At 41.0% G+C, this 12,624-nt stretch overlaps 1 protein-coding gene across 4 annotated transcripts in view; it reads right to left on the reverse strand.

Annotated features, from left to right (window-relative positions):
- The window catches only part of BMP2K (BMP2 inducible kinase), a 164,046-nt gene that overhangs the window by 68,552 nt on the left and 82,870 nt on the right, over positions 1 to 12,624 (reverse strand). The window lies entirely within an intron of this gene.

The following is a 12,624-nucleotide window of genomic DNA, read 5'->3' on the forward strand; positions in this document are numbered from 1 at the left end:
TGTGTGTGTGTGTGTGTGTGTGTATACAGTGGTGTGAAAAAGAAAGTACACCCTCTTTGAATTCTATGGGTTTACAAATCAGGACATAATAACAATCATCTGTAAAATTAGGTAAATACAACCTCAGATGAACAACAATACATGACATATTACACTGTGTCATGATTTATTTAACAAAAATAAAGCCAAAATGGAGAAGCTATGTGTGAAAAACTAAGTACACCCTTACTGCTTCCATAGGAATTAAGATGATAAGTAGCAGACAGGTGCTGCTAATCAAATGCCCTTGATTAATTGATCATCATCAAGTGTGACCACCTCTATAAAAGCCAACGTTTTAGCAGTTTGCTGGTCTGGAGCATTCAGGTGTGTGTTAAAACAATGCCAAGGAGGAAAGACATCAGCAATGATCTTAGAGAAGCAATTGTTGCTGCCCATCAATCTGGGAAGGGTTATAAGGCCATTTCCAAACAATTTAAAGTCCATCATTCTACAGTGAGAAAGATTATTCAAAAGTGGAAAACATTCAAGACAATTGTCAATCTTCCCAGGAGTGGATGTCCCAGCAAATTCACCCCAAGGTCAGACCGTGCAATGCTCAGAGAAATAGAAAAAAACCATCTCAGTTACATCTCAGACTCTACAGGCCTCAGTTAGCATGTTAAATGTTAAAGTTCATGGCAGTATAATTAGAAAAGTATGGTTTGTTTGGAAGGGTTGCCAGGAGAAAGCCTCTTCTCTCTAAAAAGAACATGGCAGCACGGCTTAGGTTTGCAAAGTTGCATCTGAACAAACCACAAGACTTCTGGAACAATGTCCTTTGGACAGACGAGACCAACGTGGACATATTTGGCCATAATGCACAGCGCCACGTTTGGCGAAAACCAAACACAGCATATCAGCAGAAACACCTCATACCAACTGTCAAGCACGGTGGTGGAGGGGTGATGATTTGGGCTTGTTTTGCAGCCACAGGACCTGGGAACCTTGCAGTCATTGAGTCGACCATGACCTCCTCTGTATACCAAAGTATTCTAGAGTCAAATGTGAGGCCATCTGTCCGACAACCAAAGCTTGGCCGAAATTGGGTCATGCAACAGGACAATGATCCAAAGCACACCAGCAAATCTACAACAGAATGGCTGAAAAAGAAAAGAATCAAGGTGTTGCAATTGCCCAGTCAAAGTCCAGACCTGAACCTGATTGAAATGCTGTGGCTGGACGTTTATAGAGCTGTGCATAAACAAATGCCCACAAACCTCAATGAACTGAAGCAACGTTGTAAAGAAGAGTGGGCCAAAATTCCTCCACAACGATGTGTGAGACTGATAAAATCATACAGAAAACGATTACTTCAAGTTATTGCTCCTAAAGATGGTTCTACAAGCTATTGAACCATAAGGTATACTTAGTTTTTCACACATGGCTTTTCCATTTTGGCTTTATTTTTGTTAAATAAATCATGACTGTGTAATATGTCATGTGTTGTTGTTCATCTGAGGTTGAATTTACCTAATTTTAAGACTGGCTAAGGAACAGATGATTGTTATTATGTCCTGATATGTAAAACCATAGAATTCAAAGAGGGTGTACTTTCTTTTTCACACCACTGTATGTACACATGACATTGTTTGCTTGAAAATACCTATTGAAAGAATGATCAGAACTACATGGTCAGAACTACTTTATATTCATGACGTCAACAATATATTCGACATGGGCAATGGTGACAGACTAGTAATGTGATAACCTAAATTACTGCATTACGGCATTTTTTAGATGTCTGTTGGAAGTATTTGGGGTAATAATTCAGTCTTTTTGGACAGATATTATTTTAAACCCAAAAAACCTATGTTCCAAGAGGTACATGGATTACTAGCTAATATAGCATGGTATTTGAAAAAGTAGTAGAATTATGAATAAATGCAGGAGATGGCATTAGTAGAAGCATGGCTTTTTGGACACCAGGGGAACCACACTTAGTAATGCTAAAAACTAAATAAAAGAAAATTACTTGTAACATCATGATTATCATTTTAAAAAGTTGATTCAGAATAAATACAGATATAGCAGAACTTATTGTCTCTGGCACCAGGGTAAGCTGTTTGATCGTGGCTGCCCGGGCGTCAACAATTATCACAGTGTGGGTCCGATCTGGAAGCATGGACTTCCCACCGGATGTTCCAGCAGCACTATTTCCAGAGCTGTGGCTTTTCGCTTTTTCAGCCTCCCTCTGGAAACAGTAAGTTCTGATACATCTGCAGCATGTTTAGTAGCAATGCAAATTTGAAGCAAGAAAGTACACTTTCTACATAGATCACATCAGGACCTATTTAAAGACTCACACCCACTGAAAATAACTGTAATTACTCAAGCAACCCAAAAGTTTTGTGTTAAAGGCTGAGTTACTAGTCACTGTTTACATCACATTGTTTAATGAATCCTCGAAATTGAAGGAAGAGCAGGCACTCCAGAGGTCTTTATAAAAAGTGATTTAATCTCCAGGATTCCTGGGGATTAAATCACTTTTTATAAAGACCTCTGGAGTTACGGCTCTTCCTTCAATTTTGAGGATACTCTCAACATATCCATCTCCCCGCTGCTGGCTAACTTCCGGGCACCCGAGGCAAATGTATGTTATCAAGTGAGTGCACCTACTCTCCCTTTCTAGAAAATCACAGTGGCAGTCCCAGTTAAAATGGTTATTGTGAGGGGGGCGTGCACACAACGCCGATGCGGGTGCACGTCTGCTGAGAGAGCTCCATGCATCCCGCCCACTATAGTTAGTCGACACCATGAGAGACCCGCGGGTAGCAGCAAGAAGCAGGGGAACACACAGGGATGCCTCCTCCAAAGAAAGATAGGAGGACAGAGACCCCCGGCCTGTCCCGATTCGGCCATGGGCAGACAGCGACAGCAGAAAAGAAAAAAGATGGCGCCGAGGTCCGCGCACGGGAGCGCACGGCTTCAGGCTCCGACTGGGAGAATGACAAAAAAGCTGCTGGAGCAGAGGGAGAAATGGCTGAGAGAGATATAACAGGGAGAAAAACTGCAGAGAAAGGCACCCCAGAAAGAGACACAGAGGTGAGTGCTGCTGCAGAGAGGGAGAGAGGCATAGCAGGGGGTGATACAGTAATAACCAAACAGGACCTGCAGAATATGCTCAAAGAAATGCAAACTGGTTTCCAGCTAGCTCTGGACAGAGCTGTGATGAAATTTAAAGCAGAAGTGTCCTCACTGACCAAAAGAACCACAGAGCTTGAAAATAAGATGGACGCTGCCGTACAAAATCAGGTAAATACGGACGAAGAGGTCCTGTGACTCAGCGAAGAGATAAGAGCAATGAGGGATGCTATGGATGACCTTGAGAATAGAGAACAAAGGCAGAATTTACAAATCCACCATATCCCTGAGACGGTGTCCGTGGAAGCCCTGCAGCCATATCTCAGCAAACTTTTCTTGTCAATTGATCCTCAACTACAAGAAACGATTTGTTGATGGATAGAGCCCACAGAGCGCTGGGTCTGAGATTTAATTACCCCCAAAAGATGCAGAGATGTGGTACTGAGGCTTCATCAATATGCGACTAAGGATAAGATTATAAAGTGTTGCAGAAATAGAGGCTCAATTGATTTTGAAAATGACTCTATTCAGATTTTCCAGGATCTGTCCAGGCTGACAATAGAAAGAGGAAGAGGACTGCAACCGGTGACAGCGATACTACAGGTAAAGGGAATTTGCTATCGGTGGGCCTTCCCGTTACATCTTATTGTCAACCATGAAGGGTGACGGCCTTCGCTTCGTTATCCTGAGGAATCCGCATCCTGTCAGCTCTAGGTCTGGACCCTAAGGCTACGCTCATAGTGCCAGCGACGGCGAGGCGACGTAGACGTCAGGCTGCGGTTGCTGGAAAAATCAAATTGATATGACTTCTAGCGATCGCGACCAAGCTGTCGCTCCGTCGTGCCGTGCTTACTATAAGCACACGCGACGGCGGCAATGCATTTGTTTTGATGCAACGTCGTGTCACTACCACCGGCACTATAAGCGCAGCCTAAGAATAAATCGGGTCAGCAGAAAAGATCTCGAGGTGATAATACAGAGGACAACTGATAGGCTGAGGGGGCGATGTAACGGAGAGAAAAGAGCCAGATCCGGCTACATATTTGTGCGGGTCCCACTGGGCCCCCCTGTTGTCCATCCGATTTCTAGAGGATCCAGTGCGAGTCTGTGATCCATGGCGGTCCAAAGAACTTTATCTCAGAACTGTAGTTTTGTTTGTTTTTCTCTTTCTTCTCCCCGTTTCCTGTTATACCCCTGATATTCTATTATAGGGATAGTTTTATCTGGGAATTGGAGTCAGCTGCCCATTGCCTGGCCGTCTGTCTATTTAAGCGTATATTAATATGGAGCAGGTGATCGAGTGGACTGAGGGCCCAAGGGGTGGGTGAGTGGGCTTCGACCCAAAGAGTCTTAAGGGATTGTTTTTTTGCAGAGGGCTGCACACCAATCTGGTATTCAGATCAAAGACATAAAGGACATTGCGTTCTATTGAAGGGCAAGATCAGTTATTCCTTGAATCAACGCTAACAGTTTTTGACTATTCTATTACAAATTAGCATATGTGATGCATGTTTTTATCCGGGGTGCTTACCCCTTTTACCTCTAAATGTACTATATTACGAAGAGTTATATATGTTTATATGCTCCCTAGTTAGAAGGAATTGATTTATTTTTTAAGTCCTTAAGTGGTTATACTCTAAGCAAGTCATAGGGAAGTGTGATCAGGAGGTTGAGAGTAAGTGGGGGCGGGGTGGGAGGGAGGTCTGTATGCCCGACTTCAGGACGCCCCCAGTAGGGCCATATGCTCGCTAGGCCATGTAGGGCCTGCCTGCAAAACTGGGGTGAGTGGCTGGATATACTCATCTTATTGTATAATTTCATTTTTGTTTTCTTCCAAGTTCCCGACTTGGGAAAGTCCTTTTTTTTCTTTTTCCCAATTGACCACTACAACCATAAAAGTTTTTGGAGCACAACTTTCACATGAGAGAGAGAGATATGACTCCGGAAATGGCTAGTCAAGTACCACTGAAATGAGTGTCCCTGAATGTTAAGGGCCTGAATAGCAATGGTAAGCGCAGACTGGCTCTAAAAGAATTTAGGAAATTGAAAGCAGATATTGTTTTTTTGCAAGAGACGCACTTTGACACCCAGGAACCCCCAAACACCTTTAGCGGGACATATCCTGTAGCATTTTATTCGTCTTTAACTAGCAAGAAAAGGGGAGCTGCAATTTTGATAAAACAGGATATCCCGTTCCAGTCATTGGAGGTTAACAGAAACCAAGGAGTCTATGGTCTCCTCTCAGGCCTACATATTACATTGGTGAATATATACGTGCTTAACGAGGGACAAATTGATTTTTTAAGGGAAACATTGGAGTCTATGAGAGATAACTGAGAACGGTTACTTATCTTGGGAGGCGATTATAATATGGTACCGGACCCGGATGTGGATAAGTCCACAGATCCAAGGCAGTTACACTCTGTAATGATATATAGTCTAGCAAAGATATTTAGATTGCTAACCAAAGAATTTGGCTTGTTAGATGCCTGGCGTTGCTCGCATAACTGGCAGAGAGATTACTCTTTTATTCGCCCCAACACAATTCATACTCCAGAATCGATAATATATTTGTAACATCAAATATTCTGCAAGTATTGGTTCTTGGTTCACTCAGATTTAGGGCCTATCACGTGGTCGGACCACGCTCTGGTGGCAGTTTCGTTTGACCCACAATTTGCCAAGACTCAATCATTTCATTGGAGGATGAATGATTCATTACTAAATTGCCCAGAGATTAGTACACAAATTGGAGACTCACTTTAAAATAATTTTTGGTCTAACAATGGGTCTGTAGAATCAACGGCAATTTTATGGGAGGCACATAAGGCCACAATTAGAAGACAGCTTACTTCAATAGCATCATACAGAAAGAGAATAAAAATGGAAAAACTAAAATATTTAACGGATAAAATTATAACGTTGGAAAGATCACATAAAAAAAACCCGTCGAGGAAAATGTATAAAATCTTGAGTCAGGCAAGGGAGGAACTCAAGAGATTACAATTAGAGGAGGTAGAGAAGGCCCTTAAGTGGACCAAGCAGATGTACTATGATAAGGGAGATAAGGCAGGTGGTTTATTGGCAAAGAAACTTAGAGGGATCAGGTCGAGGGCCTCGGTTCCCGCTATAAGGATAAAAGGTGGAGGAGTGACTTACAACCCCTCAAAGATTGCAGAGGAATTTACAAAATTTTATTCGGAACTCTATGATCTTGATAACTCAACCCCGAATGCTAAAATTCCGAGCCTGGCCCAGATTGAGGATTATTTGAGAGATTGTAATCTCCCTAAATTGACGAAGGAAGATTGTAACATTTTAAACTCAAGAATAACTCTGGTAGAACTGGGGAGGGTGGTCAGGTCTTTAAAACCATCAAAGGCACCGGCTCAGATGGTTTTTCAAATTTGGGTTATAAAAATGTTATAGGAATTTTAGGGCCTTGTCTGTTGGACTTATTTAATGATTTTCTCAGCGAATCAAATCCCATCACAGATGCCGAAGGCCAATATAGTGGTGATCCCTAAAGAAGGAAATGACCCTTTATGTTGTGGTAGTTACAGGCCAATCTCACTGCTTATATTTAAAACCAGAGACAGCACATAAAACACAGACAAAGCTCAGTTTTAGCACACCCAGTGAAAATCATACACGGTACAGTGCCTAAATATATATGTATAAATATCTATTAAGTAAAATGGTCTTTTAGTTTGACATTTTTGGCCAAAATTGTTGTAAGCCCCTGAGCCAACGTCACGGCAGACCACAATTCAGGGGTCCCTAACGCTAATATAAATTCTTAATAACCTGTGTATTAACAGGAAGAATGATTTATAGTAAATCTGTCAATATTAGTTGCAAAGTTCTAAGTCTGATTGAAGCATTTATTAACCTGTACATTACTGCTGCGGCCGAGTTTATTTGAGCATTTGCCCGGTCTCGGCCGCAGCAGTAACCAGGCGCGCGCCGGGATGTGCCTGGCGCGCGCCGAAGCCGCGGAGGAGCGCCCTCCGATCGGGGCTTTCTCCCTCCGCTCCGCTCGGAACCCCCTGCCGCCGTCCCCCACATCGCGGGACACCAGGGCTCCCTCGGGGAGCCCTGGACGCGCGTGCAGGGGGCGCAGGCACCCGATGACGCGTGACCGCGCACGCCGATGACGCGCGGCACGCTGAGGGAGTGCGGCTAGCATGCCGGGGCATCCCCAGGCTTGCGGAGCTAGCCGCACTCAAATAAAATGTGCCGCCTCTGTACCAGGAAAAGCACTCTGAATTAGAGTTGTCACAACCCTCCTGCAAGCAAGCAAGTTCCCCTGTGTGGAAGATGCTATGGAGTGAGCCCTTAACCATTTAAATGTGGGAGGGGGTGAGCTTAAATTAAGTAGGAGGTTGCCAACCTCCAATCAGCCAGGACTAGCTGAAACACAATTGTAAAATATACTGGACACCTAACAAGCTCCTATTGAACCCCCAAAATAACCACAACATATATATAAGCATATGAGTGTCACAGAGGAGTGCTACTGAGCATGGCATTATATATTTAAAACCAGAGACAGCACATAAAACACAGACAAAGCTCAGTTTTAGCACATCCAGTGAAAATCATACACGGTACAGTGCCTAAATATATATGTATAAATATCTATTAAGTAAAATGGTCTTTTAGTTTGACATTTTTGGCCAAAATTGTTGTAAGTCTGTGTTTTATGTGCTGTCTCTGGTTTTAAATATATAATGCCATGCTCAGTAGCACTCCTCTGCGACACTCATATGCTTATATATATGTTGTGGTTATTTTGGGGGTTCAATAGGAGCTTGTTAGGTGTCCAGTATATTTTACAATTGTGTTTCAGCTAGTCCTGGCTGATTGGAGGTTGGCAACCTCCTACTTAATTTAAGCTCACCCCCTCCCACATTTAAATGGCTAAGGGCTCACTCCATAGCATCTTCCACACAGGGGAACTTGCTTGCTTGCAGGATGGTTGTGACAACTCTAATTCAGAGTGGTTTTCCTGGTAATGTACAGGTTAATAAAGGCTTCAATCAGACTTAGAACTTTGCAACTAATATTGACAGATTTACTATAAATCATTCTTCCTGTTAATACACAGGTTATTAAGAATTTATATTAGCGTTAGGGACCCCTGAATTGTGGTCTGCCGTGACGTTGGCTCAGGGGCTTACAACAATTTTGGCCAAAAATGTCAAACTAAAAGACCATTTTACTTAATAGATATTTATACATATATATTTAGGTACTGTACCGTGTATGATTTTCACTGGATGTGCTAAAACTGAGCTTTGTCTGTGTTTTATGTGCTGTCTCTGGTTTTAAATATATAATGCCATGCTCAGTAGCACTCCTCTGTGACACTCATATGCTTATATATATGTTGTGGTTATTTTGGGGGTTCAATAGGAGCTTGTTAGGTGTCCAGTATATTTTACAATCTCACTGCTTAACACAAATTTCAAAATCTATAGCAAAATTTTAGCCAACAGGTTGAATCCAATACTCCCAATGCTAATTCACTATGATCAGGTGGGATTTGTGAGGGAGCACCAGGCATCAGACAACAGAAAAAAAATTATTAATGTTATTGACTAGACACACAAGTTTAAACTGAAAGCTATGCTGCTGAGCTTATACGCGGAGAAAGCGTTTGACAGGATAAGGTGGGATTTTTTAGATAAAACACTGGAGGCATCTGGATTCTCCTCAGTTTTTTTACAGGGAGTTCGTGCTCTCTATCAGTCACTAACAGCCATCCTGAAGATCCAAGGTGGGGAGGGGAAACTAATAACAATTAAAAATGGGACTAGGCAGGGGTGCCCCCTTTCCCCTCTTCTTTTTGCTCTGACAATTGAGCCTCTAGCAGCCACCATCAGAGTCTCCCCAAATATACAAGGGATTAAAATAAAAGATGAGTGCTACAAATTATCGCTCTTTGCAGATGATGTTATTCTTACTATATCTAACCCATTGACATCTCTTTTGAATCTGCAGACCACCCTTCGGGGGTTTGGTGAGCTCTCTGGGTATAAAGTAAATATGGGAAAATCAAAAGCTCTAAGTTTGACGCTAGCTGAAAAGGAGGTTGAGGTGCTTAAACGGCACTTTGACTATAAATAGAAAAAGACCAATTTGAAATATCTAGGAATTCATTTTACCACAGATTATAATTTATTAAATAAATATAATTACCCTGACCTATTCTCCAAAATAAAAAAAAAGACCTACTGTACAAGCCTGGAATTCTCATTGTATTTCCTGGATAGGGAGTATAACTGCAGTTAAGATGAATACAGGCAGTCCTCGGTTATCCGACACAATGCGTTACTCAGAATGGCGTTGGATAGCGAAACATCTTAAAGCGAAACACGTTTTCCCATAGGAACACTGTTTAAATGAAAGGTTCCGTTCCTGAAGGCATTTTTAATGCTAAAATACACCAAATATTTTACGCAGGCAATAAGATATGCAGCACACACATAAATTATATAGTGTACTGTATATACTGTATAATATATATAATATAACATAATATATAATATAATATATTATATAGTATAATATAATATTATATAATATATATATATTATATACACATAAACAACTTTGCAAAGCGTTGTAAGAGCGTTGGATAAGCCGTTTTGGTATTGTAAAAATGAACATAGGTATGCATTGCATAGCGTTGGATAAGCCATTCGTTGTAAAACGAGGACTGCCTGTATTTTCCCTAGACTTTTGAACTATTTTCAGACATTACCAGTATCTGTCCCACATTCAAATATAAAAGAAATTCAGAATTGAATTATGCAGTTTATTTGGAAACACAAGCAACTGAGGATAGCTAGGTCAATTACTGTATGTTGGATGCCAAGGAAGGAGGTGGTATGGCCGTTCCAAATATTCTAAAATATTATATAGCCTCCCATATGAAACAAATGGCTTACTGCCACTCCCCGAGAGGAGTGTATGTCTGGGTGTATCTGGAGAGCTCATTAAAAAGCCCGGTTAGATTGTCTTTTTTATTATGGTCTAGTTCTGTGATCGGGAGACAGCCGGAACACTAATTGGATTTACTTAGAAAATTTGGCAGATGGCAAAAAAGAAAGGTTATGTCGACCCCTTCTAGGCTCACGCCCCTGTTCGGTATTCCAGGGTTTACCCCGGGTTTTCAGGGCCAGGGTTTTGAAATTTGGAGACACCGAGGTATTCTGGAGGTGGGAGATTAATTAGAAAAGGACAAGCTAATGTCCTTTGAGAAATTGATGAGAAAGTATGGTCTGCCCCAAATTGAGCTGTTTAGGTATATACAGGTACGACATTTTGTGTGTCAGGGTATCTATGATGAGGAATTTCCTAGATATACTCAATTTGAAGATTTATGTAAAACAAAAAAATACCAAAGAGGTTTGATATTATCTCTGTACAGGGGCTATCTCTTAAAAAAGATACCCCAAATCATAAATACATGGACCAGTGGGCTCTGGAGTTCCAGACCAAAATAACAAGGGAGGACTGCGAAGATATATGGGAGAATGTGGGTAAAACCTCTAAATGTATGGTAACAAAAGAGAATACATATAAAATTCTGTTACGTTGGTATTACACCCCCAAAAGGTTAAAGCAGATTTTCCCGGGGACCTCTGAGATGTTGGAGGGGTTGTGGACAGATCGGAGACCTGGCACAAATTTGGTGGCATTGTCCAATAATGCAGACATACAGGAGGACAGTTCTGAAATTAATAAAGGCTGTGACAGATATCACGATCCCGTTAGATCCAATTCTAATTATTTTGGCTAATCCCATGGAAGATGTGAACCACTATACACTTAAATTGATTCTGCATATCTTTACGGCGGCTAGATGCGCTGTAGCAGCAGCGTGAAAAAAGACACTCCCGCCCTCCAGAAGGGAGGTTATTAGAAGGGTCAATGATATTCAATTAATGGAGAAACTTACCTCATTCCTGAATCATACCACAAGGAAGTATGATAGGGTCTGGGAGCCCTGGAATGTTGGATAGGGGCATGACTCCGGAGGGAGGGTCTGGGAGTGCAGAGTGTAAAATTGGGTGTTTATCAAATTGTATGATACAGTATGTAATGTGACTGTTGTGTTTGTAAGAAATGTGATACAAAATGGTTCCCCCCCCCTTCCCTTTTTTCTTTTTTTGTACCTTTTCCTTTACCATTTATGTTTGCAAAATCTAATAAAAATATAAGTTTAGAAAAACGGTTAATTATATGCTCCAAAAATAGAAAACTACTGGAAGATTTCACAATGAACTGATCTGTAAAAAGAGAAGAGACAAAGCAAACAAAAGGCAATTTGTAAAAAAAATGTTGTATTTTTATTTACTGGCTGCACTTTTCTAAGATTTCTAGCCTATTTTGGCAGACAGAGAAAAGTACATTTTGAAAGCAGATCCTTTGCTTTGTAAATAAACACTAGTAACAACAGAAGGTACCCGGAGAATCTACCTATCTACAGTACATACATCTGGCATGTGTGTTATGTAAACATATGATGTAGCACGTGCTACGGGAATGTGTCATTTCTGTTTTTCAGAAAATTATTCTTTCCCCATTAGATACTGAACAAATGCATGAGGAAGCACTACGGGGAATTCCTTGCTGACACTGAAGGTGTCACAATGTTGAGTGAAAGAGGATCACAAGCTCACAACACCTTCTCACCTCTTCATTATGGTGAGAAATCGTTAATGCAAATATAACAATGTGTTAACTAACAACCATTCAAATGATGCATCGTAATCTATTGATTAATGGCTTCTCGCCATATTGAAGAGGGAGTCTGAGTTCCTGACCCAGACTTAACAAAATAGGTATTATACTTATGTTTTAGTTAGCCAACAAAGTAAAATAATTTAACAGTTTAATGTGCTTCCCAAAACAAACCTAAACATGCTAATTAGAACAGATTTGGCTGCTTTATATTTTTATTAATTACAAATTACATTTCTTTGGGGAATGGGTTTTAACCACACATTATATGTTATGGTGGGCATGGGTAAAAAAGTGACAAAAAACCTCCACAGTTCAGTGTGCAGCAAATAAAAATATCACTTGTGAACACATTCACATGTATCAGACAGGTCTGCAATCCTGCTTAGCATACAGTGCTTCCACTGCAGTAAGGAATTCTGGGAAATTACATGCAAATGAGCACACAGTGAATTCTATCAGTGGGAATTAATGCCAGATCGGTGTGCTAATCCTTACCGGTGCTTGATGAATCTCAGTCTCTATCTTTATTAGGGAACCAATAAAAATGAGGGTAATAATAGGAAGAGGAGGTCTCTGGGTGTACAAGCACTTGCTGAACACAGTCACATCACACAAAAGGGAGAAGAAGCCAGAGGGCATCAAACCAATCCCCAAAGGCTTAGCTCACAGTGTTTACAAACTAATTTCAACATTTGATTTAAAAATACTTTTAGGTGTCAGACTTTGGTAAAAAGGCATCAATCA

This window comes from Ascaphus truei, chromosome 1 (genome assembly GCF_040206685.1).
Source record: "Ascaphus truei isolate aAscTru1 chromosome 1, aAscTru1.hap1, whole genome shotgun sequence".
Taxonomy (NCBI): Eukaryota; Metazoa; Chordata; class Amphibia; order Anura; family Ascaphidae; genus Ascaphus; species Ascaphus truei.